Raw genomic sequence first — 6629 nt, 5'->3', positions numbered from 1 at the left:
ACAAACACCATCCGTATAGGCCTTGAAGTCCCAATGGTACTGACCGGCTGCAGTGTCATCCTCAGCCTTTAGGCATCACCGGATGCGAATACGGAGGGGCATGTGGTCAGCACACTGCTCTCCCATCTGTTGTCATTTTTCGTGACCTGTACCGCTATTTCTCAATCAAGGAACTCCTCAATTGGCCTCACAAGGGCTGAGTGCACCCCGCTTGTCAACAGCACTAGTAAGACCCAGACGGTGACCCATCCTAGTGTTACCCAAGCTCGACAGCGCTTCACTTCGGTGATCTGACGGGAACCGAAGTTACCACTGCGGCAAGGCCGTTTACATACACTAACATACAATACTAAAATAACACGTAGGACTGGGAACATATTGAAAAAGTAAGGGATCGCAATAATAACAATTTTTAAAGTTATGTTTTATTTGATCCCAATAATATTAAGAATAAACAACACAGTTGAACAAAGGATAACAACAGACAAAAGAACCTCAAACAATTTCACCAATGCAGGAATGTACCAACTCACATGTAACTCCGGTCAAGCCCAATACAAAGGACAAACAAGGAGAAATTTCCGAATAAGGTCGGGGAGCACATGAGAGCTCTGAAGAGTGACAGCACACATTCCAGTTGCGCAGCACACCTAATGAATCAAAACTGCCACTCCATTAATATGAAAACTGATGTACACATCCTGAAACACAGCTTAAACAAGAGACTAACAACAGAAGAAAACAAGCTCTTTACCGATCATAGAAAACTCACACACACACACACACACACACTCCCCCCCCCCCCCCCCAGAAGACAGAGACATAAATACGGTACAGAATCCCGCTAAAATTTTCAAAACCTTCTCGCAATTGCCATACATTCTTGCGACACATGCGAACAGCAAGATGGCGTGATGTTTTGGATTACGAACAAGTTGCAAAAGTTACGTTTTTCTGTGTGTAAAATTAGCTGAAAGCCGACCAGTGAAAGTGAGTACATGACAAACTACATGACAACTAAGTGCAAGCCCAAACTACATCCACAAGAGAACAGCAGTCGCAGCAGTATATAAGTTCTCTTTTCCACATTTGTCTACTGACAGCCACTCATACAGTTGTAGATGAAATCCTGTGCACCGAAGAAACGGCAACAAAAACATAGAAAATACATGGGAAACAACGGCAACAGACGTAAAAACCATGCTGTAGCTTAAAGTAAATAAGGTATTACGAAACTATTCATAGAACACAATATTTTGAAGCAATTAGTAAAAACGTAATAATGTTACACAATGTTTAAAACTATGCTATTTTTTGCATGTTTTAGAATTAAAGAACCCACTGACGATGGCGATATTGTTCCTGAAACTAGTTTGGGAATAAATGAATAAAAAGCAAAAGTGTTCTCATCAAGGTGGACCTACAACCCCATATTGCCGACTGAGTTTGATTTTGAGGTCGTACATAATCCTAAAGAATAACATGGAAAGGCAGACGGCTTAAGTAGGAAAGTAGCAGTGTCGCTGATAGGTAGTAAAAAACTTGAGGATTGGCAGACAATGCAGAAGGCGGATGACCAGCGTAAGTAGTATTGTAAAGAATCAGAATTTTGTGTGTAGGATGGGTTGCTGTGTAGAGAAACCAAGTTGGAACCACGATTAGTATACCAGCGAGGCTGAGGAATAGTGCTACAAAAGATACATTATCACAGGTTAGGAGATCATTGAGGATGCAGATCTACCAAGAGGAGAATACCAGCGAGGTGTTGGTGGAAGGATAGGAATACGGACGTGAATCAGTATGTGCAGAATCGCATACAGTGAGCACAGGCAGCAAATTTGTGTCGAACGAGAACAAAATTCTAGATTACCTGAAATGTTGGCACCACTTGACTCTCTCGGGATTGCTGTTTTAGGTCCTTTCAACAAGACACCTGCAGGAAATGAATAAGTTCTCACCATTTTTCGAGATATTTAGAAATGGTCACAATGTCAAACCAACATGCAGCAACAGTGGCGTAAGCGGTAGTGAAAAATTTGATACTGCAATTTGGGTCACCTGAAACGACAATACCGGACCAGGGAACCAACTATGTTAGATTTATTCAAGGAATCATGTAAGTTGCTATGTGTGAGGAAACTGAGGACAAGTCCTCTGCATTCTCAAGCTAATGGGAGAACCGACGGGGGTGCATAGAACTGTAGGGAAGATGCTAGGACACTATGTGGACGCACACCAAACGAACTGGGATATCTATTTAAGGTATGTGGTCTCCTGTGTACAGCTCAAAACAGCACACAAGTACAGGATTGTCGCCATTTGTCTTGGTATATGGTTTTAAAATGACATTACCATTCGACATGTTGAAAACTACGAAGGGGAACACAGGAGAACTGGTTAAGGAGTTTGGAAGAGGGTGTGCAGGGCGAATACACAGACACTGGGAAAGAAAGAGTAAGAAGTGAGCCGTTAAACAAGAGTGCCTCAGTATAAGGCTGGCTAATGGGTGATGCAATCGACTCCACACACTGCGAATGCAAGGAAAAGAAATTTTTTGTGAAATAGCATGGGCCATATCACATTGTGGAAACTACGTCGCCAGTGAACGTCAAGATTCACTTGCCAACAATAACAACATTTGTGCACTTGGAGACATTTGGAACCTTTTTGAGAGAATCCAGAGGTTATCCCAGGAATTGGAGAGGCAGACCGGAAAGGGAAACTGGAAAACAAGATGGAGAGGAGCAAACGGGAGGTTGTATGCGAAGGTGTGATAGGAAGTCTGTAAGGGCTGATGCCTAGGAGATGATAATAAGTGAATGTATTTTACATGTCAGATACAGGTATAGATCAATGTTTAGTATAAGCGAAAGGATCTAATGTTGGGCACCAGTGGCCTTTAGGAGGAGGAAAGGGTAATAAGTAACCCTGTCCTCAGGTGAGATCCGCCAGGAGACAAGATGATACAGTTCGTCATTAGGGTGGAAGCATTGTAGAACCAGCACCTGGAAAGGGGAGTGCTCTTTGCGTAGTAAGAAGATATGGTGATCACCGGTATCACTGGGTGATACAGGTTGCATTTAATGCATAGGAGTTGTGGAATGAGGTGGGACACTAGAAGAAGCTTTCGATAATTTTCGAAAAGGGGCAGAGAATTACAGAAATCTTAGAATGGTTCAAATGGCTCTGAGCGCTATGGGACTTAACATCTATGGTCATCAGTCCCCTAGAACTTAGAACTACTTAAACCTAACTAACCTAAGGACATCACACAACGCCCAGTCATCACGAGGCAGAGAAAATCCCTGACCCCGCCGGGAAGAAATCTTAGAGGTTTCTGGGGTCTGTAGGAGAATACGTGGGACTTATGAAGGATTGAGGGACGAGAGTACAAAAGTTCTGGTGATTATACCATGTAAGAGAAGGTGGAGAGGTTGGGTCAATGCGGGAAGTCGACTTATGAAAACTGTATTTGGGACAGCTGATGAGGATGACGTTGGGAGAATGAATGACACATTATAAGTACTAAAACAATGAATGAAAGAAAGGAAGCAAGGCAACAGGTGAGTTTCATACCACGCAAATCGCGAATTTGGAGAAAGATGTGTTGAGTTATTCTAGGTTCCTACGATAGCTAACTGGGGAAGTGATGAGCTGCTCTAAAATTTCTGAAGGATCATTGAATCAGAACATCAAGGTGTTGCAAACTGAAGTGGAAATATTGGACAAGGAAGTAGTGGTAACAAACTGTTTACTGTTCTTGGAGGATAACGTGTTGTTCAAATGGTTCGAATGGCTCTGAGCACTATGGGGCTTAACATGTGAGGTCATCAGTCCCCTAGAACATACACTCCTGGAAATTGAAATAAGAACACCGTGAATTCATTGTCCCAGGAAGGGGAAACTTTATTGACACATTCCTGGGGTCAGATACATCACATGATCACACTGACAGAACCGCAGGCACATAGACACAGGCAACAGAGCATGCACAATGTCGCCACTAGTACAGTGTATATCCACCTTTCGCAGCAATGCAGGCTGCTATCCTCCCATGGAGACGATCGTAGAGATGCTGGATGTAGTCCTGTGGAACGGCTTGCCATACCATTTCCACCTGGCGCCTCAGTTGGACCAGCGTTCGTGCTGGACGTGCAGACCGCGTGAGACGACGCTTCATCCAGTCCCAAACATGCTCAATGGGGGACAGATCCGGAGATCTTGCTGGCCATGGTAGTTGACTTACACCTTCTAGAGCACGTTGGGTGGCACGGGATACATGCGGACGTGCATTGTCCTGTTGGAACAGCAAGTTCCCTTGCCGGTCTAGGAATGGTAGAACGATGGGTTCGATGACGGTTTGGATGTACCGTGCACTATTCAGTGTCCTCTCGACGATCACCAGTGGTGTACGGCCAGTGTAGGAGATCGCTCCCCACACCATGATGCCGGGTGTTGGCCCTGTGTGCCTCGGTCGTATGCAGTCCTGATTGTGGCGCTCACCTGCACGGCGCCAAACACGCATACGACCATCATTGGCACCAAGGCAGAAGCGACTCTCATCGCTGAAGACGACACGTCTCCATTCGTCCCTCCATTCTCGCCTGTCGCGACACCACTGGAGGCGGGCTGCACGATGTTGGGGCGTGAGCGGAAGACGGCCTAACGGTGTGCGGGACCGTAGCCCAGCTTCATGGAGACGGTTGCGAATGGTCCTCGCCGATACCCCAGGAGCAACAGTGTCCCTAATTTGCTGGGAAGTGGCGGTGCAGTCCCCTACGGCACTGCGTAGGATCCTACGGTCTTGGCGTGCATCCGTGCGTCGCTGCGGTCCGGTCCCAGGTCGACGGGCACGTGCACCTTCTGCCGACCACTGGCGACAACATCGATGTACTGTGGAGACCTCACGCCCCACGTGTTGAGCAATTCGGCGGTACGTCCACCCGGCCTCCCGCATGCCCACTATACGCCCTCGCTCAAAGTCCGTCAACTGCACATACGGTTCACGTCCACGCTGTCGTGGCATGCTACCAGTGTTAAAGACTGCGATGGAGCTCCGTATGCCACGGCAAACTGGCTGACACTGACGGCGGCGGTGCACAAATGCTGTGCAGCTAGCGCCATTCGACGGCCAACACCGCGGTTCCTGGTGTGTCCGCTGTGCCGTGCGTGTGATCATTGCTTGTACAGCCCTCTCGCAGTGTCCGGAGCAAGTATGGTGGGTCTGACACACCGGTGTCAATGTGTTCTTTTTTCCATTTCCAGGAGTGTAGAACTACTTAAACCTAACTAACCTAAGGACATCACACACATCCGTGCCCGATGCAGGATTCGAACCTGCGACCGTAGCGGTCGCGCAGTTCCAGACTGGAGTGCCTAGAACCGCTCGGCCACTGCGGCCGGTGATAGCGTGTGGAAAGCACGAGGAGAGGCAGTAGAGTTATGGGAAGCTATGCTGCAAGCTGTATTTGGCCAGCTAGGAGTCAGCTTGTTGTCACTGGAACAGTACTTGGAAAAGCTGCCGAAAGTGCAGCTACCACCAGTGCTAGGGTTGGTCTTGGAACATAATCTTACAAATTTACCCTTTTACGAGGGTTATTCCAAAAGTAAGGTCCGATCGGTCGCGAAATGGAAACGACTATGAAAATCCGATAAAGCTTTGCACAGATGTGTTGGGTAGTGTCTCTAGTATAACCCCAGTTAGCATCACGTCGCTCTTCTCATTTCTGAGCTCGCAGTGAGTGCGTAAAGATGTCTAGAAAATAGTGTCTGCCGCCAAGTACGAGGGCCTGGTGAGAAATTTCGCCTGAAGCTATGCAGCCAACATTACATAACTGTCGTGCTGTTTCGTCTTCACGACAATTCTCAGCCGCATTCTGCAGGGGCAATGAAGATGCTCCTGCATCGTTTTCAAATGGAAATGTTAGATTACCCACAATACAGTCCGCAATTGTCTCCCCCTGAGTTTCATCTCTGGTCACATGAACCGCTGTCTTTGAAGACAACATTTTGACACAGACAACGAGGTGTAGGCCAGCGTGGAGAATTGGCGGAAAGCACTGGCGGCTGCCTTCTATGATGAGGCTATTGAAAAGTTGGTACAACGCTATGACAAAAGTCTAAGTCAGAACGGCGACTACGTAGAGAAGTAGCTGAAAGGTGTAGCTAATTGTTACAAGTAAAACATTTCTGATGTTCACTGTGGTTTCAATTTGGCAATCAATCGGACCTTACTTTTGGAATAACCCTCGTATGCTAACCTAGACACAGCATAAGCAAGGACCGATGAAGCAAAGGTATACATTTCAGTTTTCCTTTCCAGTAGCAGGGAAGCAGGCACATTACCGACGTTATGAAGTCCACATGTATTCCGTTAACTGGGTGATGCTGAAGAAGTTTGTCAGGGTAAAAGTACAACAGTTGTTCTTGGTTGAGGAAGGCAAGAGTAAACATGTGAAAATGGAAGAAATGGAGTTACAAAAATGTTAAAGGGATGTGATTGAGGCTTGTGCAGATGGAGTGAGTGAAGATACAAATAGGTCAGAAAGCAGAGAAAGAATGTAAGAAGGAGGTGATTAGGAGTGAGTTGTACTTCCAGCAAGCTGGCTCTGATAAAGTAGTGGTAGCAG

The 6629-nt window shown here is 46.4% G+C and overlaps 1 pseudogene; it reads right to left on the bottom strand.

Annotated features, from left to right (window-relative positions):
• Positions 1-212: 212 nt before the first annotated feature.
• On the bottom strand, positions 213-331 carry LOC124723294 (annotated as a pseudogene).
• Between the last annotated feature and the right edge of the window lie 6298 nt (positions 332-6629).

Source organism: Schistocerca piceifrons, chromosome X (genome assembly GCF_021461385.2).
Source record: "Schistocerca piceifrons isolate TAMUIC-IGC-003096 chromosome X, iqSchPice1.1, whole genome shotgun sequence".
Classification (NCBI taxonomy): domain Eukaryota; kingdom Metazoa; phylum Arthropoda; class Insecta; order Orthoptera; family Acrididae; genus Schistocerca; species Schistocerca piceifrons.
The sequence above is the reverse complement of the archived record's forward strand: the minus strand, read 5'-3'. Positions and strand labels throughout refer to the sequence as shown.